Source organism: Amblyomma mixtum, chromosome 10 (genome assembly GCF_055824585.1).
Source record: "Amblyomma mixtum isolate Tamu chromosome 10, ASM5582458v1, whole genome shotgun sequence".
In the NCBI taxonomy this organism is placed as follows: Eukaryota; Metazoa; Arthropoda; class Arachnida; order Ixodida; family Ixodidae; genus Amblyomma; species Amblyomma mixtum.
In genome coordinates, this window is record NC_143021.1 from 73,047,493 (window position 1) to 73,068,586 (window position 21,094).

Genomic DNA, 21,094 nt, shown 5'->3' on the forward strand with positions numbered 1-21,094 from the left:
GGTTTTTCAGCACTTCCACTGGTCATAAATGGAGCATTGGGATTTCAGGCCACTCCTAGGAATAAAAAATAATGTCTTACAAAAGTGGTTTTCTTTCTAAAGAAACGAGATGGTGCCATAGGCTTAGGTTATCGTTTCGTATGCTTTTGCATACGCTGAACTAAAAGTGAGCGTATAGCAAAGAGTAACATCTCACAAAATACTTGCGTTTAGCATAGGTAAGCATGCATACCCTAATCTGAAACTGACTAATATTTCTTCATTTCCCTTTTTCAACCATGCCTGCAAACGACGAGAGCAGACAACGAGGCAAGAAGTGATACACCTGACCGCCTAAGGATTTCTTGAGCTTTCACAGTCCTGCAAAGATCTTATGGGATTGCATCTAGGAAGTGTCCGTGGAGTCGGTTTGCACCATGGTGCCATCCCAGAGGGGGTACACTGAACCAAAACCACACAGAGCAAGGGTTCCAGAAACGCTGCTCACTCGAGACGAATGAGCAGTACTATAGCCGGATACAACTCAAGGACAAAGCGGCTTTTCCCCAAAGGACCCCCTTCCGTCCAGTGGCGTCGATCGATTCTTCAGACCGTGCTAGCGTGACAGTGCAGGGAAGGGGGGACTTTCCCCTTTCATCTGCCCGTTGTGACGCTATAGCAGGTTCACGAGAATCGGCCGACGCCACTGGACGGAAGGGGGTCCTTTGGGGAAAAGCCGCTTTGTCCTTGAGTTGTATGAGATTTCCAGTACCAAACATTCGGATCGAATCGAATATCACATAAACTAGTCGATTGAATATTTGGAATTATCGAATACTTGCCCTACAGCAATAAATGCCAGAGAAATTTAGTTCATTTGGATGACCACATACCTGTCCACAGATTCATTGGTGGTGCAAAGAAATTTTAAACTTGCATTTCATCATTTTTTTTTGTCCTCGTGGACAATCCAATCCAAAAACCCTATTTAAAATTGCCGTTCTTTGCTGAGCAGAAGCAACGGAGTCAAAGACACATTCAGCTTGCATGGTCAAGAGCAAAACTGCATAAGTTAGCGCAAATCATTCTTCCACCATTATAAGAGCTACAGTGAGTACTGGGTGGCCTTTAACATTTTATTAGCCACATTCTGGTCTCTTGGATTGATTAGGAGCATGATGTTTGTGAGCACTCTTCGGCAGATGACCTGTGCGAGATAAATTTTACGAGAAAAGGCTAAAACTCGCAGCAACTGTTCGGCTGAGTAAGCATACTCTAAGGCGTATCTGAAAACAGTACCTTCAGAATGATTATCTAATGCTTCCTGGTGAACTCATCACTTATGCCATCTCATTTACAGTTAAATAACACTGCTGATGTCCTCTCACCCGACTTGACATCTGGGGTGTTAAGTGCCTTACAAGCTGACAAGATTTCCAGCATCCAGCTGTGCTTGCCTGAGAGGGAGTCTACCATAATTTGTAGGTTAGGAGAGTGATTAGGGAAGATTTCAGTGAGTCACATAGTCTGACCATCAACACACAGTGTACATATTTGGGTTCGGCATCATAGAACAACAAAATAAAAACGTACCTGTATGATATCTAGTCCATGCGCATCAAGAGGGGCTCGAACCAGCTTAATGTTGAAGACACTGTGGCTCCTGCTTGATTCCGCATTGAGGGCAGTGTGGGCCACGTGCCTGGACTTCTGGCCTCGACACCAGGCTTCAAATGCCTCGTCGGCGCTCTTCACTTCAGTCTCAGTCACCGCAGAGACATACACACAACGCTTGGAATCCTCTCGCAGCATCTTGGATCGCATCTGCCTGGATAGTGGGAGGAAAAGAAAAATAACCACACAGAACTGTTGGATGGCTGCCCAATGGCTAGTGCCACATAGACTTAGGATGATAGCGCAATGACGGATCAGTTGTGGATAGGTACACTACATAACTTGTTCAGGCCTGTGCGACCATCTGCTAGCATCAAAAAAAGCACAGCATTTTTCTTTGAGTCACGTAGCCAAGTTGTTCTCTTCAAAGCTAAACACAGCTTTCTTTGCATAACCATGTGTTTGTATAACCGTTATCATGTCGACGCCATTTCGCTCGCCTAACCTTACTTCACAAACTGTATCACCACCCCACCCTCCACGACGACTCCTTTTTGCCACACCCTGCAGTCTTTCCTCGCCGCGACCACGATAACAAAATAAAACGCATCACATGCCGTTCATTGCTCTACGCGAAATCATTCATTCCTCGCACTATAATAGATTGGAATAACTTGCCATCACACATAGCTACTGAGGTTAACCTACAATTGTTTCAGCATTCGTTAAAGCTAACCATGGACTAACAGATTTTGTATTTTTTGTTGGATTATGCGCATTTACTAATTATTTTATTCTGCGTTGTTTGTTGCGTTATTTGTGTACATTACTAGTTTTAATTCATTATTATGTGTATTTTGTTTCAGATGCCTGTGCCATATCTTTATGCCCCCCTATGTAATACCCTCGCACGAGGGCCCTTAGCGGGTATTTTAAATAAATAAACTGTTCAGGTAAGCAGGAAACATTTGTGAACATTGAATGCAAGTCCAAAATAAGTACATATGAATGCCTGGCATGTGAACTAAAATGAGCCACCCAGCTGGAAATCATTCACATGCTTCAATTCAGTGGTGTCGAAGGCAAGGCGAACAAGCATCCAACAAGGATGGTGCTGTGGTCCTGGTGCCTAAAAAACAAAGCTTGTGAGTGGAGCCCCAAGTACTAACAGTGAAACTTTATGATAAGACAATGAGCATGTATATTAATGCTTAGGTTAAAAACTCTCCACACTGTAGACCCTCCAAAGCAAAAAATTTGTTCAAATTATTCGCAAGGCTGATGCAGCAAGGCCCTGCACTGAATGCTGGGCCATGTGTTCAAAGCATTGATGTGACTGACTGGTACGGTTACTGCTGCGTGGCTTCTCAGTGTGGCGCCAGAAGCGAGCCGTTGTGTTGTGCCTTGTCAGCCAGGATAAGTGGGATAGGCCACAGTTCCCCCACAAACTTTGTAAGCTCATCCGCCCACCTAACCTTCTGCCACCCCCTTCCACGCTTGCCTTCTCTTGGAATCCACTCCTTTACCCTTAAGGACCAGCGGTTATCTTGCCTTCGCATTACGTGCCCTGCCCAAGCCCACTTATTCCTCTTGATTTCGACTAGGATATCATTAACCCGTGTTTGTTCCCTCACCCTCTCTACATCTCTCAATCAGTTCAAATTAACAAGATTATAATGTAAGTCAAGTCCTTAAATCTGGTTTCTGAACTTTTATGCATTTCCACAAAGGATGACACTCATGCAATCTTTTATCGCAGACAGCAGAGGTATGGGTGACTCAGTAGTACTGTAAATGCCCACCTCTTGCAACTACAGACTTGTTGCTTACGCCCTGAATGCAAGCAACGTTTGTGGCACAAGTCTAATATTTGGCTTTTGTCACAACATTTCAACATTATTTGATTCAAGGTCAATTCAGTGAGATTTCCCAGTAATGTGTGGAGTTTTGGTTCTCAATGTATTGGACTGGAAAGAGCAAAAGCTGTAGGGGAGCCAGAGTTCTAGCCTAGAATGCATTGCATCATGCATATAGCAAGGTGGAGATGATTCAATGAGAAATAAGTGCGAAGGAATAAGGGATAGTGATCAAAACAAACATGACAAGCGCTTATATGTGGTCAGTTGTGACCTAGCACTCCCCTTGTCTACTGTTTCCACTGACTACAGCCACTACTATGTGCTCTTCATGCCTCAACACTGATGAGTGACAAAGGATGCTCTAACAAAGCTCAATGCTGCCGTGACAGGCACATTTTGTCACTTTACATTGTCTCAGTTTCTGCTGGTACTGATCACGTGAAATAGCTAGTAGCATAGATTTTAAATTATCACGAAGAGGTGTATGCACCTTTAAAACAAACAGATTAGCAGTTGGTTTCGACAAATAGTAAGTGCAAAGCAAAATACGGATCAGGTTACACTGGCTGAATGTACTGAACGTGTTTGGTGCAATATGCTACAAGGAGATGCAAATAAAGATGCCCAAAGCAATTGAAATTTAAGAGAGAATGACAAACATGGGTAAGGTAAAGCGCTCACTTTGTCTTAGTGTCAATTGGATTGTCATCCAGGAGGTCATAGACGTAATTATTGTTGATCTCAATGTATGACACAAATACTGCGTATGCCGTATCAGGGTCGACGTCTTCCACTTTGCCCGTTTCATGAGCACGAGCAGCCCAGTCCACTCCATCGTCATCCCTCCTGAAATTAAAATATACTGTCAACATCAGCAAGGTGTACCATTAAGTGGCACAGTAGCAATCGCAAATGTGAATAATGCACATTCCAGTACATTAACAGCTGTGCAGTTGCTTTGTGGACATGCATGCATCTTGAATTCACAACAACCATTTAGGGTCAGAAGAAGAAGCCAGGCTGAAGAAGAGCCGGGAGAGATTGGCAAGACTAAGGATGGCGGGAAAGAAGACTTCACAGAACAAAGCGTCACATTGCCTTCCCACCAAATGTGTCCTCTACACACCAGGCCGAGGAGCACTCCGGCCACAGCCACAAAGCTGCTTGTGAAAAGCAATCGCATCACTTCTTTGCGATCACATGTGCGCCTGACAGCAGTGCGGCCAAAAAATAATGAAACATATTATTGCGCATACCTTCTTATCTTTGGTGCCTTGGGTGCCATATTCGGCTGGTATTCCTGCTGGCATTCGGCCAATGCCTCAGCAACTGTTTGCGTGTCATAACCATTCAGCTTGTCTGGTCTGAAGACCTGGAAGAGGGGAGCAAAGCAAGCAAGGTTGACATATTTAACACAACCTTTTGCAGAAGGCAGCAATTTTAACAACAGATGAAGCTGCCTGGGTGTCAGCAGAAGTGGCTGTTACACATGGACGTATCACAATCCCCTGTGTATGTCAGTTCAGTTTAATAACATTTAAGAGGTATCTGACAAGCACACAGTAAGGCTATCACCCTGGCTCTGCTGTTGGTGTTTAAAAATGTCTTCATTTTATCTTGCCTGCTAGTAGCTATAGGACACACACCTGCTGCAGTGAGTAGCAGCTGTATCAACTCCCAGTCTGTACAAAGTGGATCATGAGAAGTTGAAATAAAAATTGTCTATTTTGTAGGAAAAACAGCGCGGAAAAGGATGCAGGATAAAGAAAAGTACACAACACAGGTGGTTTTCTTCGTCCTGCATCCTTATTCGCACTGTTTTTTCCCTAAAAAATGAATGTCACCCTACTCTCCCAACTTATCATACTACAGCTAATAAAACTGCCTTAGAGTTGCCCAAATTTTCTAGATGCCCTCAAATATATTTAAAGATTTTTCCAGGCAGCATATTCACTAAACAACAGTGCTATTAAAATGTCACGCATAAAGGAGGCTGACATCATGCATACAAAGGAAGAGCTTTAAAGGGAGACTGAAGCACTTTTTTTGAAAATCAGGCTGGCAACGGCGTCCTATAGTTTTTTATGCTGTATGCTCGAATATCGCATCCAAATAAGGCAAAAACAAGCGCGAATTGCCTTTTTTAGCAGAAATATGCGGCCTCTGCCGCGGGGCACGCCGCGCGGCGCGCCGCCGCCCGTGATTGGTCAAGCGAGGTCGTGACGTCACTTTGAGGACTGGAGAAGCTGCCGATGCGGATCCGGCGCTGCGCTGAGTGCAGATAGCAGCTTTCCGTGGCGTTGTAAAAGCGAATATGGCAACTATTCTTTTACTGACCTCTAAAGAAAAGGATACTACAGTTTGTTCATTCCACGCATCACCTGAAAGCAAAAAAGACACGAGCGAAAAATTCTACGCCTAGCACAAGCATACGCTAGCGTGAAAGACACGTACGCAGATCATGCGTGAAAGGTGCCAGCACAACCTCGGCTGGTATTCTCGGAAAGGAAGGGGTGCGAACAATACTCAAGTCAATTACCACCACCGGACGCCTCCTGGTTCGCCCGAAAGAGCGTCATCCTAAAGAAAAGGCCCAAAGCGCTGTGCACAAAAAATCCTATTCTCACTACCCGGCGTAGGTTGTGGCAAGAAAGTATTTCAAGGAAACGATGAAGCAGCACAAAGCTGATGTCAAAATTAGCGAAGCGCAGTGGCCAAGCACTGCGAGGCATGTGACCACAGGATATTGAAGGAATCATTGTGCGCTTGAAACCAAGCTAAATACGCGCACAAGGCTGCTGTTTCACTCGTGGCGCGTTCAGCAGATGCCAGAAAATATTAATCGCTGGCTCGGAAACGTTCGCCCTTCCTATATTTGCAGTTTATGTTCAGTGAAGTAGTGGCCAACTATATGTGTGTTTAAAAGCCAAGCTAGCTGCAACTCCTTCGCTGCCACAACTTGAAGAATAAACCGACTAAGGTTGCGAGACATGATGGTTTTTTGCAAAAACTTGGTTGGCATTCATTTCTCTGTTAAATTTGCATCCGAAATCAGAACGTCGAACGCTTTCATTTTAATCGCTTAGATACTATTAAACGAGATGCCGCATATGACGAGCTTCAATGCTTGCTTGCTTTGCTTTATTGTGTTTTGCTTTGCTTGCTTGCTTGGACACGTCGAACCGAGTACAAAATCACTAACCGAGCCTTGCTGAGCACGCCTCAGGTGGTCTGGCCGCACCTATAAGCTGAGAAGAGCAACACATGCTTGAGCCTCTATTAGGTTTCTGCAGAGGCGTGTTTCTAGTGAGCATGTTTCTGCTTTTAGAAGAGGCGCTTCTTCGAAATGGTGCCACGCCTCTCATGCGCGAGGAAATGAAAGGAACTGCGTCATGGTTCAGCCGCGACCGAAATCTCCAGAGATCACATTAGGGACAAGCTCTGCATGTAGCCGGTGTCACGAAAGTGCTTCGAGCAGAGTACGCTTGCTTTGGTCGGCTTCAATTCTTCGTCAAAGCAGCGAGCGCTTGCGCTGCGAGCGTATGACCTTGCGGAAAACAGTGGAAGACGACACAGTCGCTGGCGTAGTTGTTCGTGGACACGAAAGCAGAGCAGTACCTCGTGTTGAATCTGATCTCAAGGTCGGCTGACACGCTTTGTACGTCACAACGCACGCAGTACGAGGAACAACGCATGCAGCACGAGAAACAACGCGCGCTGAAAGCTCTCTCGGGTGCGCCGAAGTATCCCCGGCTCCTCAACGTGACGTCACGTTGGCCGACATGGACGAGGTTTCCCTCTCCGCTGTTCTCCTCTCCTGCGGTCGCGCGCGGCGCGGGAGATTTAAACATCGCGTTTTTAATTGGTGATTGCGCCACTGTTTTGGCCATAATCGAAAAAATAATTTTACAGACGTGATCAGCAATGACACTACTTCAAAACCCTAAAAAATTAGCTTATTCGAAAACCACCTCAGTCTCCCTTTAAACTACTTTTTTCGAGACGAGCTTCTAGTAGTAACCTGTTTCTTACAGCTAGTATTTTGCATGCACAGATGCTAAACCAAGAGGTGTTACACCACAAATTGTAACCAGCGTTGTCAGTCTACACAAGCTTCATATCTATTCTTTGCCAGTGACAATTCCTGAATGCATTCAAAAACACTTTCCTACTTTATAAACTTCACATGCACTGAAGGTTACCCAATGTGAAATTACAAGAGAGCTGCCACACCTATCCAATGTCAAATTTAGGCTGTTAAAAAGTTGATCTGCCAATGAACTTTTGCCATTACTGGTTCTGCTTCTTCAGCTGCTTAGTAGCTGCTACAGCCGATATTCACAAGCAAAAAAAAGAAAAAGTTCTAGAGTACAGCTCATTACCTGGTCTCTGAAAGCCGTAAAATAATGCACTGACTATCAGAAATTGAGTAACCAACCCTCTCACTGTCTGGTTTTTCTGAGAGTGACACACCCCCAGCCAACGTTTATAGATGCTTTTTTAGTTCCATAACTCCCCCTCTGAAAGCGGGCGCTGCTTGTACCCGGGCGGTGAGAGGGCGCTGCAGTCGAGGTTTGCACGCGCGCTGCTCCTCTCCTGCGGTTACTACTTAGCCCGTGCGCGGGGTTGTCGTTGCCTTTTTTTGTCCATTTGCATTCCTGTACTCAGAACAACAAACGCTGCTGGCCGTGAAGCAGCTTTCGAGCGCCCACTTGCTTCGTGCCCGGCTGTACCAACGGGTACCCGGAGAAACGCCATCCGTGCGGAAGCAAGAGGAAATATCAAACTCATTGCATCAAATCAAACCGCTGAGTCCCTGAGGGTGACATTGATGTCAGTGCTGTCCACTTCCTACACAACAAGAGCCTCAGCTATATACTCACAGCGAAGTTGAACCAAGACCCGCTTGAGGTAATTATACTGGCACGTTGAAAAAGCCTAGAAATGCTCATATATAATGTGTTTTTTTTTTTAATTCAGAGATTCCTTGGCCTAGTGAGGTCATTAGGAGGTGACGAAGACCACCCTACAGTGACCAAGTTCAGCCAATTATTTAGGCTGCTTTCTTTTACACACCTGTTGAAGTAGCTGTGAAAGGGAACTGTGAGACGGGAACTGATCGTGTCTTAATTAGTGCCTTCGAGAGCCTCGGAGAAAAGCGTCGCGACGCCCTCATCCAGAAAAAGGCTAGAAAGAACAGATCTGGCAGGAGCTGATGGCGATACTTTTCAGGGACCTCTCCAATGCCTCCAACGACCACAGACACAGTGTTCCATCACCAGAAGAAACAGCCTTGTACTATTTGGCAAGCTATGTGGCTTTCAAAATGAAAAATAAAGCGCAATATGAACTCTGTGACGCAATGTGACGCACTTGGCAAGCAGGATTCTCTGCCGCATGAGGCTATGCTCATTGTTGTTCGGCGACCTGTTTTGGAACGTGCTGGATTCTCTTGTAAAAAAAGGCACGAATGGTGTTGGTTTACCAGAGCATGCTGAGGTCTTCACAGCTCAATTAATTTACTTTTATTCAGTGACGCGCATGCACTTCTTTGCGCGAGCAAAGTGCTTGGAAAATAGTAGCGCCGTTAGAGCTCAAAAAGAGCGAAAGTAGGCGAAGCTTGTCTGACAAATTAGTTGACAGCAAATCTGTCAGCAACGATATTTCTATTTAAACGCCAAGGGCCTTGAATTACAATTGCATTTCGCCTACACCGGTATCGAACTCGCGGCTTTCGGGAAAGCAGCCGCGGGCCGTAGCCACCGAGACAGCAGCGGGTTTTATTTGCACCAGTATTGCTGTAATAAAACGTAAAAGTAATTTTGCGCGAAATGCGAGACAAAACAGCCAATCGCGAAAAACTGGTTCGGCGGATAATCCGAATCTATTGAAGTAGCAAGGTTAGGTTCATCTCACGAGAAGCAGAATCGAAGCATGCATGTATTTCGTCATTGCCCATACAAAACGGCCGCTTGTGACACGGCTCAGAATACCGCTCTTAAGTTCGCAAACGCGCTAAGCACGCATATGTTATGAAATACCTCCGGGCAAGAGCTGGAAACAAAAAACAGTAGTTGCACAGCGATGATTCGAATGCGAGTGCTCGTGCAAAACGCTGCACGCTAGCAGACGACTCTCGCTCTCCTAGCTCAACCCGCGATTGCAGCGCCGCGGTGGCGGGGACAGCGACCGGCCGCCTGCTCCCTACGGGCGCTGCGAGGAGTTATGGAACTAAAAAAGTATCTATAAACGTTGCCCCCAGCGTAGGACCCGCGCAGGCAGCCATCGCAAAGCAATCGCGCACACAGAGGGAGCACTTTCTGTGGCCCGCACAAAGCGAAAGTAACAACTTGTAAAAGAAAGACGAAAGAGAGACAGAACAGTGCAACTACTTCGCTTGCCATTGGTAGTGGCAAACAAGCCCGCCGAAGGGCAGGGGTACACGCTCCCTACACTAGACGTGGCACAGTGGACACGGCGAAATTAATAATAAAAAAAAAAGTTTCTAGACAGTTACAGCAGATGGCAGAACCAGCCTCCATCACTTTTCAAAGTTGCACGTATGGTGATAGAGCCGAGCAACTAAGCCCCCTTGGAGAGACATGGCCATGGTCACTCCGTGCACCTCAACTTTTGAAGAAAAAAAGCACAAGAATAAAGTGCAAGCTTCTAGATGGATAAAATAGATGATGGGAATGCCCGAAGCAGGCCAGCTGTGCATTCCAGTGCACATTTTCGAAAGCACATAAGAGAGATTCGAGCCAAAGTTCGAAACATACCGCTATGCAAAATGACACTCAAAGGGCTGACTGCCATGATGTGTCAGCAGTTATACCAACATACTACTGAAAATGAGGTTGCAGATATGATACCTAGCTGTAGTAGTGACGATTTAAAAGGAAGAAATGCAAAAAATTAATCTGCTAAAATTGAAGCAAATAATAAAAGAAAACAAGATGGGTGGTAGGAATGAAGCCTGAAGCTTTCCACTATGCCATGATAGCCAACACTGCAGTACATGGTGTAAAAATACATTTTTAAGAACCAAGTAACCGAGCAGCAAAGGAAACTTGCGTATTTCCTGGCTTGGTATTCCCCAATAGAGTTGAATACAACATCCAAGCAACGTGGCAGAATGCCTCCATCCTGAGGATTCCCCGTCATTGTATAGGTCTTCCCGGATGATGTGATTCCGTAGGTGAACAAAAGCCCTGGAAGAACAAAAGTTCTCAATTAAAAATTTACGTATGCTATCCAATATGATATTCTAGCACAGGAACTACAAGTACATTGGTACACATTAAACTGCACATTCATTCCTGCGTAAATATGCGGCAGGTACATATTCACACAGTGCCTGCTGCAGTGGCTTTGATGCTCAGCTGCTGACCCCAAGGTTGCAGGATTGAATCCCAAACAAAACGGCTGCATTTCAATGGAGCCGAAGTGTAAAAATTCACACACACTATGCGATGTGTGACAGCAGTTTAAAGAACTTCAAGTGGTCTCAATAAATCCGGAGCCTTCCACTTTGGCATCGCTCAAAGCCCATGTGTCGCTTCATGGCATTAAACCCCACATACCAAGAGTAAAAACTCGTTGAGTCCGAAAAATCGGATAATTAATTCAGAAAAACTGAACAATTTTGGAAAATTCGATCATTCAGAAAAATGAGAATTCAAAAACTCCGTTCAGTCACGGCAACCAGGTGATAATGATGGTGAGTGGGCAGATTAAAAATCTGGCCACTATAGCACCAGTGGTACTGGCTTGTACTGTGGACTGAGGGGTTTTAATGTCCTGGAGCAACTCTGGCTTTGAGGGATGCCACAGTGGAGGGCTGTGGATTAATTCAGAGCATCTGGGGTTCTTTAACATGCGCTGACATCGCACAGCACATGGGCACCTTTTGTATTTCGCCCCAATTGAAATATGGCCATTGTGGGGCCACGAGCACACCTGCGACCTCGGGACCAGCGGCCAAACACCATATCCAGCCACTGAGCCATCACGGCGGGTCGAAGTGACGCTGTTGTCGAGCAAAATTGCAAAGGCAGCGCACTCATCACTACATTAGTCAAGAATGTACGACAGGATGCTCCGACATTTTCTCTTTTCCTTGCATGCACATCGCTGACTGATAAGCAAGGTGTGTGCAGGCGTAGAGAACATGTGTGCGATTGGTTCATCCCACAGCATGCATGCACTGCACTGCTTGGCAAAAGTAGGAGGAATACTTACTGCTGCACATATTTCTCTATAATTTGGTCCTCAAAAATTAAGTGGGATCCCTAGATTCCTTACCGCTAACAATAGAATCCAAAAAATTCTTGTTTTTTTCTGCGTAACGCAGAAGAAATTCGCGGGAAGAGCAGGCGCGTTGCCCATCATGGTCTGGTGTGAGCATTCGCAGACCTTCCCATATTCCAATTTTTCAGCCGTAATCCTACGCGTGATAGCTCAAGACACCTCAGGAATCAAAATGCAGAGAACGACGAGAGTAATCTTCCAATCTTGTCACATCACGTCTTCAAGCTTCGTGACTGTGTCGTCAGAAACTGAAGGTCGGCCACTTGTTTCTTCGTCATGAATTGCAGTGTGACCAGCAGTAAACTCCGTACAACACTTGCGCTCGTTTTTGGCGTCTGTGCACGAGCATACCTACACTTCCATCAAGAGGTGATGAATTTCAGCATATTGAAGAGCTCTCGCGTTCCAAACTCGAATAACTGCGCCAACTGCGCACCTGGCGGCAGTGACAAGCTGGACCTCCTTACGAAGAAGGCTGCCGAGCCCAGACTGGCCGGCCCAGAAGGACAAGCGTGAGCTTGTTTGGGAGAGGAGGAGCAGTGAGCAGAGCAATGTGGCCTGAAGCAGCGTCAATAGTTTTTCTGCAGCGCCAGTGCTTTGCAGACCTTACTTTTAGGATTACCCTCGTAGTTACAATTTAAAATTTTTATTAGGGGCCGTAGTGAGTGCAAACAAATCCACTGATGCAGACAGAACAAGGGAAAAGCACAATATGCTTTAGACATTTTAGTAGCTGTAGCAGAAACCTGTCTGTTTCCCTCACATGTAGTTAAGACAAGGCTTTTTGTTTTCGCAAAGTTAAACGTTGCTAAATGAAGTTCAGGATGGCAGACCTTCATCAAAGAGGAGGAGACAATCTCAGCAATTCCAGTAACAAAAGGAATGCTAAGCAAGCCTTACAAACACATCATGATTCAAAGAAAGAGAAAGAATCAGAATTCAATTGGCTGTGTGAAATATTGAATATTGAAAAAGCTTACCAGGCTTTCCGTGATCACTGACCAGGGGCAGGCCAACATGGTCGAAAACTTCCTTCTGAGAAGAATTTGCGTCAAACACATACTTAAATGTGTAGTGATACTGAAAGAAAAAAAAACACCATTAGTCACTTAGACTGTCTCAAACAATCAGCTTTATTTAAACTGTGCATCATAAAGGACAGCTCTGCTGTAAACAATCTGGGATCAAGCGTGTTCACTATAGAAGAACAGTAGATTGGGTGAGTTGGTGTTCCATGGCGAAAGTACATATAAACAGCGCTGAACGACAGGACTAGAAGAGGAGTAGACAAACACGGCGCTGAACTTACAACTGAATTTATTGGAAGGAAAAGTTTTTCAATATATACATACATCCTTATGGCATCATATGCAAAGCATGTGATGCCATAAGGAAACATTTTAGAGGGACTAGAAAGGATCCGGTTCAGAATAAGAAAAATGTCGTTTCATTATTGAAAGGCTTTGGGCTTCTAAGTCTGGCAAATAAAGTTAAGGTTGCAGAGTGTTCTGTGCTTGAAATCTTTTTTTCGGCTAAAACGCATAAACCGGACGTTCCGTTTCGAGCAATAGTCTCAGAGCGTCAAACTTGGCAAGTAGAGGTTTCGTCACACCTTAATAAGCATTTGTCATCACTCTCCGTTCTTGACCCGTTTGTTGTTCCAAATTCGGAGGAAATTGTGAACTTTCTCTTGAAAGAGAATCCGGCTTCGTGCTCTGGTTTTAGCATAGACGTGGTTGATTTATTTTATTCTCTTCCCCATAATCAACTTTTGCAATGTGTTCAGAATTGCATCTCAGAACAGAACGATGAGTGCGTATTTCAAAATGATTGTGGCATTTCCGTTGGGTCCTTCCTGGAACTTTTATCCTTTTATCTAGAGAATACCTATGTAACGTGGGAAGGTAAAGTTTTTAAGCAAAAATCGGGAGTGTGTATTGGAGCCAAAATTGCGCCAATTCTTAGCAGCATTTTTCTCAGTTATGTTGACAGAGCAGTAGAAAGTGACTTAAATGGAAAGTGCATTAGAATTTTTCGGTATGTGGATGACTTCCTGGTTCTAGTTAGGTCTTTGGGTACTGAGTGTGTGTCTGAGGTACTTGATGTTTTTTCACAGCATGGGTCTGGACTGCGGTTTACGCATGAGATCCCTCAGGGGAACGCCTTGCAGTTCCTAGATCTGAGCTTGTCCTTCTTGCCGAACCATGTATGCTGGCGATATGCTCCCAGGAGTGAAAAGCCTCTTGTTAATTATGCGTCTTTCCATTCCAAGCTTGTGAAATTCGGTATTGTGACAGGATGTATTGGTATGGCCGTCAAAAAATCTTGTATGCATCAAATGTCTGCTAGTCTTGCAGTCCAAGCCCAGAGATGTAGGGAGGCTGGGTACCCTGATTCCGTACTAGTGGCTGGTGCAGATAAGGTTCTTAGAACACTGAAATGTTCGGGTCAGCCTAAAGAAAATGCTGAGGGGAAGAAAACAGTTGTCATGCCTTATGTGCACGCGTTGTCACATCGTTTTAAAAGGGTAGGGGCCAAGTATGGCGTGAGGGTGGTTTTTTCTGCTCCTAATAAACTGGGTAGGTTAGGAGCAGCAGTTCAGAGAAAGCAGGAAGGTGCCAAACGTAAGTCTGTCTGCAAAGTTAACCATGTGAACAAGTTCGTTAATTGCAAGATGGGGGTAGTTTACCAGATTCCATTATCATGTGGTCGCACTTACATAGGCCAGACAGGCCGATGCATTAATGTTAGGCTCATGGAGCATGCTAATTCGTTGCAAAAAAGAGATACTAACTTGTCAAGTCATTGCAGTGTATGCAAATGTGTGCCGTTCTTTGACGATACAGAATTGTTATTTTTTCATACTGACAAGATTACAAGAGAAGTCGCCGAAGCATTTCATATCACTAGAAAATCAAAAGGTTGCGTTAGCAATACTTCTTTAGCTTTGTCAAAGAAAGAAATGACATTGTTGCACAAAGGGTAGCTTGAAGGCAGGTACAACACGTGTGACCAACGTGGCTTGTTGATTGTATCTCCACTTTGATGTAGTGACTGTGCGCACGTGTGCGCGTTTTTGTATGTATATATTGAAAAACTTTTCCTTCCAATAAATTCAGTTGTAAGTTCAGCGCCGTGTTTGTCTACTCCTCTTCTAGTCCTGTCGTTTAGCGCTGTTTATATGTACTTTCGCCGTGTTCACTATGGCAGGTTCATAACATGTTCGTTCATGCATCAATAAAGTGCCCAAAATGGCAGCCACTACACTTAATATGCAAGTGCCGTGTCGCTCAGGAGGTTCTCTAGGCATAAAATTTGGACATAAAGCTATTTACCAGCATCAGCAGCACTCAGCACTTTTGCAACAGAGTATAGCCGCAGTAGAATATCAACCCCAATACCAACTGGTTCCGGCATCATGAATTTTTCTTGGCTCCCAAACGATGCGCAGCCATTTTGCATGTTTGCTTCGCAGATTTCAAAGTCAATGTCTTTGTCCCACTCACTGAAACGTGTTTGCAGCATTAACACATTCTGAGAATGGGCAAACCTTTGTGAATGGTGTCATGAATAATTCAGTCCAGGGAAAAGGCACCTGGCTCTACAAAGTTTATATTTACAGCCTTGTTACGCGATTCCATAGTGCCATGACTGCACGGTTTGGGAACGGAAAAGATGAACAGACAGCAATGTCAACCAAACTGAACATACCTCAAAAATGCACTGCAGCACAGCACTAGTCAGGGGTCTCAGCCTTGTCAATCCACTGCTTTTCACTAGGGATAATCCGTATTGTCAACATAAGAAAAAGGTACTAATTTGAAAGTGGCAAATCAATTTACTACAAGCAAAGGTGTATTATAAAAAAAGGTGCTTGTTCTGCACTGAGAAGACACTATTTTCCACAGAACACCTACGTTGCAGCATGAGCCAAGAATTTTTTCAAACATGGCAAGCCCACAAAGCTTGTGGCATATGCATATTCAAAATCTCTCAAGCTTGCCATCCAATAGCAAACTAACAGGTCCCCAAAACTATTTTTCATTTCACAATGGTGACAACAGTCAGCTGCAGTGTAATAGTCAGTGCAGGCGCTGTTATGAATGTGTGCACAAGTAGCCCGAGAAAGGCTACTAAAGTCTGCAGAGCTGACGAGCGGTTTGGACAAGCTCCAGACAGCTCTCTGCCCTTGATGGAAAACCAAAGAACAACCTTTCGTCTTGCGGAGCTGACCTAGAACCTACATTACATAGCACAGTGGCATTTCTGGACCTCAATAAGGCCTATGAAGGTGTGCAGAGGTCTATGCCATGGGAAACCCTGCAGGAACCAGGCCTCAGTGGAGGGGTCCCTGTACGTGGATCTAACAGCCAGGGTGGACTGGTGTGGCATTACTGCAGCTTTAGTGACAACTAGCAGAAAATGCAGACAACACACATGAAGCACCAGTGTGGCGCCTTGTGCGAGTTGTCTTCATGTCCTTGTTTTCCACTGAGCCAGTTGTAACTGAGGCATGTCTGACCAACTCACCCAATTGTTTTTTTCATTTCACTGAGCAAGAACTTTGGCAGGAGTGTCTGCCTAATACTCAGGTTCATGTTGTATAGTTGACAAAGTGTAGAGCCCAGGGGAATTTGCTTTTAAGCCGGGGCTCTTGTACCACGCAAAAGAAGTCTTCACCATTGGAGGGGGGAGGAGGACAGTTCATCTTATCTTCAAGAGTTTTGGAACTCCGAGGATGCACAACGAACAACAGCATGGTCCATAAGCCTGGAACCCCTCTGGGTTCCAGACTTTTGACAAGTGCACATGATTAGTCGAGGCAGCACAAGAAACAGGAGCAGCCTGTGGTACAGGAGAGCTCTGCTTTAATGTCTGCAGATGATATTGCTCTTCATGCAAAGAGCCTAGCCCAAGTGCAGTATCTGCTTAGTGCATGTGGTGGGACGATGAGTAATGTTTGCCTCTGGTTTAATCAGTCAAGATGAGGAGTGATGGTGTAGGAAGTGGCACAACCCCTTTCAGTTGAGCGGCTTCTCCAGGGCGGCTGTGTATGACTGACGATCATAACAAAATGCTTCGGAGTTCATCTCAACGCAGGTTCAGATTAATTTGCCAAGCATAAGAAAGAACTGAAAGAGAAAGTAGCACGCAACAGAGGAGTGCTTTGCGAACACTCTGTGGGCTTTCAGCAGGTAAGATATACTGAACAGTCTGCAAAAGATTGTTTGCAGCACCAGGATTTGACACAAGAATTCCGTGTTATGCCCATCATTAAGAACAGAGGAATTTCTGGAAAGACGCTAGCCGGATTGCACTGGCTGTGCACACACAACACATACAAACTTGTGTAAAGTATCCAGAGGTTGTCTACATTCGTGGATTGGTCCCGAATTTCGCTTGGACTTCTAGCTGACCAATGCTCTGAACTTTACAGCCGTCTACATATGAATGCTGGCAATAATTTTATTCAGTATTCTTCACGGATGGCCCAGGCTTGCATGACTAGCAAAAGGCAGTAAGTACTGCCCACGCCGCAAAGGCTTGCTGACCCTGTCCTGGAGCCCAGGATGATGGAATGTTGGATATGAGGAGCAGAAGAGAGATGAAAGACTACGATAGCCCTTCACAATACCTGGGACATCAGAGGCATGAAAGGGGAAGGAGCAGGTGGCAGAAAAATGTCACCACAGAGATGGCAAAGAAGTGCCAGGAAGATTCATGCCAGAAGCGGTTAAACACAGCCACTCCGGCCATTGGGCAGTGAATAAGCGTTTGCTGATCCGGTGCAGTACACTGGAGGAGAGGGCCTCCCAGAAGATATGCTGGAGAAGGGTCGCAGATGCAGCGTGATGCTGGACACTGGCGAAGCTGACACGATAAGGAGCAGATCGGGCTAGCCCAACTGCACACCAGTACTCAAGGATGGAAAAGGCAGTGCAAAGAAAGGCCCCACAATGCAATGGCAGGCATGTCTGCCATAAGCCAGGTGATGAATGAGATGAGAAGCGTGCAAGTGGCAAGGAATGTCATGGTGGTGACGGCTTCCAAGGGTCAACACTGGCAGCATGTGGTGAGTGCAGCGCAGTCACTGTAGAGGACCTGCTAATGTTAATGGGCAACTGGTGTTGCTGGGCCCAGGAATTAGAGGAGGTGCTGAGATCGATTTGAAGAGCCGAACAGTCTGCTAAGAAATGGGTTGCAGTAATGAGACCTCATCAGCATGAAGACAGCAGAGATTTTCACTGTCTGTGAAGATTGAGTAGGGCCCAGAACACCGCCTTGGAGTACACCAGACAAAATGGTGCTAGATGTGGAAGCGGATCCTCTGAATACGCTGTACTGAGTTCTGCCGCTGACAAAGGAATCCAACCAAGAGAACAGTTCCGGAGGGCCCCTTGGCTGCAGTGCTGAACAGGAGCACATGGTGAGGGAAATGACCAAAAGTGCATGAAAAATCCAGCCAAACAAGCTTGTCAAGGAAGTGGGCACTAACTATGTGGGCCAGCACATCAAGAGTAGTTTTGCAGGTGCAGTGCTGGAGAAATTCATCTTGGGTGAGTGACAGAAGGCTATCCTATCAAAGATGCGGCACACGATAGGCGCAGATGCAACTGGGCGGTAGGAGGACAAGAGGTCAGCACGCAACCCCTATAAGCAGAAGGAACCACTGCCGAATCAACAACGCGCTGAAACTTGTGGCATAATATAGGTGCTATAAAAGAGGCACTTTGTACATTGAAGGAGCAGGGGATGAATTCCATCGGGGTAAGGGCTCTGAAATGGTCGGATGTAGGAGCAACCTTGCATGACGTCAGTAGTCGGAGGACAAAGTAGGCACTTGACTTGGGAAGGGCTCTTCAAGAAACTATGCCAGATCAGGCCCAAGCATGGGTTGGTCCATCCAAATGGAAGAGAAATAGCTACTCAATACTTCCGGGATGCCACCAGGAGAATAATATCTCACCATCAGTGTGAAAGGAGGGGCACCAAGATTGCTTCTGATGAGAGTTGACATACGCCCAGAAAAGCTTACATTTCTTTGTTGCTTGAGCAGCAATGTGTTCCATAAACGCTCGACGAGCCAACCAAATTTGATTCCTCAGAGCGCTCTGGTGCTCTTTGGCAGCAAGAAAGCTGGCCGGCAGCCAGGCTCTTTGGGCACCCTGAAACAGCTCTTCCTTCTGCTTGCATAAGATTATGATGTCTCCATTAATCCAAGGAGAATAGAGTTTACGTCGAGCTCTTCAAGATAGTATAATGTCAGAGGCAAGGGCGCAGTCGAAAAGGGGTCATCACTGACACTGTGCGAGACACTGGAGTTGACAATTGGCAAAGAGGAATTTTTTTATAACTCATATGATCGCTCAGGCATGTAATGGCACAATGCACACAGGGCACCGAGTGTCCTGCTACAATGACCAACTGTGCAGTGTAGCAGAGGAAACATCAACAACGTCTGTCATTGGGTATTAACATCTCTAGCCACCCACCATGACAGTCCAACTGCCAGTAACACTCAGAATGTACCGCCCAGATGGGAAGCCGTGCAGACAATAAAATGCCACCTTGAACACTGGTGGCATTGCGGGGCACTGCATCAGATTTGAAAGTTCAAGCGAATGCAAGCTGATCAATGCGCCTGTTTTCTAATTTTCAGTACTTTATTTGGCACTGGGTACCCAAAAAACGGATGGAGGTGCTGGGTAGAGCAAACAGAATTTTCAGGAACCAACTTTCAACTTCGGTTTGATTTGGTTTATGGGGTTTAACGTCCCAAAGCCACTCAGGCTATGAGGGACGCCGTAGTGGAGGGCTCCGGAAATTTCGACCACCTGGGGTTCCTTAACGTGCACTGACATCGCACAGAACACGGGCCTCTAGAATTTCTCCTCCAAAGAAATTCAACCGCCGCGGCCGGGATCGAACCCGCGTCTTTCGGGTCAGCAGCCGAGCGCCGTAACCACTGAGCCACCGCGGCGGTACTTTCAACTTCCCAACCTCAAGCTGTCAAACTATACTTCGCACATATTTACAGCCTGCCACTAATTCAAATCCAGATTAATTATCGAGTATCTACATAGTACACAGAAGAGTAGAGAATCAGTGAATTTTACAAGCAGGTAGAAGAGAGCAACACTTGCTGTCAGAGCCAATATGACTAGGATCATTTAGTTTTTCTAGTGCTGCAACAATACAAATAATTTTACATTCGTTCCGCTTACCCGCTTTGGAGGATTTCTTTCCTGGCCATTTGTCTCTTGCGGTTTTAACTGAACAACCCTGTTATCGATGACTCCCACAACAGGGGCATCGTTTGGGTTGAGCAGGGGGCGTATGCGGCAATAAACTTCAACCGGGTCACGCGCTTCTGCAGAAGCCGGCCGGGATGGTTCGCTCCTTCGTCGCTTTGCTCCTCTCCTACGTGCAAAATACACAGGAAACACTGCTTGGTGACACACGCCATGAGGTGGAGGACAACGGATTAAGCACTTCATGTTACCCAAATTCGTGCGTCGAGTTCGGTAACCAACTTCAAAGTCATGTTAGCCGGCAAAGAGCTCAAAGCAAGCGAACCAAGGTAAACGCGCAGTGACGTATGGCCGCGTTCCTGACGTGGCAACGATGCCGGTTCCATGAGAATGGTGCGGCCATTCGAAACGATAACCCTATAATGTTAGTATGCGTCTATTGCAATAAAGACGCACCATATCCTGACGGGGTCACTCTTTACTTTGAAATATGTCTCAGTTTAAAAAAGTTATGGTTAACAGTCAAACCGCATGAAACGTTCGCTCCGAACAGAAACGAAAAAACAGCGGGTAACTTACGCAGGATTCATGTCCAGACACGACGTTAAGCTGCCCCACAAATCCACTTAATACTGTCGCTCGAACGCTTTTGCAGTTTCCAACTCTCAGCTTGAAAAGGTTTGCACTACGCGCATCAACGGTTAATTGATGGCCGAATGCGTCGAAGTGCAGTCAGCCAATCAGCGCCCCCGGCGCAAGACTCATGGTTTCCAGCACTCCCAAAATTTGTTGTCATTCTTGTTCTTAAGAAAAAAAACAATTTTTATATTTTCAATTTTATAAATAAAAAACTATACTTTATACAAATAAATTTTACTTAAAACAACCAACTCATGCAACTTTATTCATGTAAAATTTGTTAGTCGACGCCTGTACGCCTCTACCAATAGACCTTGTCTCTACGGCCAACAGCGTCGGTAGCTTCCGTTCGGCTCAGCCAGCTCAGCTGATTGTTGTTGTCGCGCTCCCATCATTTGTGCGATCGCTGGTAACAGTCCAATAACGCTGATTTTTTAAAGC

General features: G+C 45.6%; 1 pseudogene; it reads right to left on the reverse strand.

The window, feature by feature from the left end:
• Positions 1 to 20,604, reverse strand: part of LOC149326112 (kinesin-like protein KIF23) — a 32,194-nt pseudogene extending 11,590 nt beyond the window's left edge.
• Between the last annotated feature and the right edge of the window lie 490 nt (positions 20,605 to 21,094).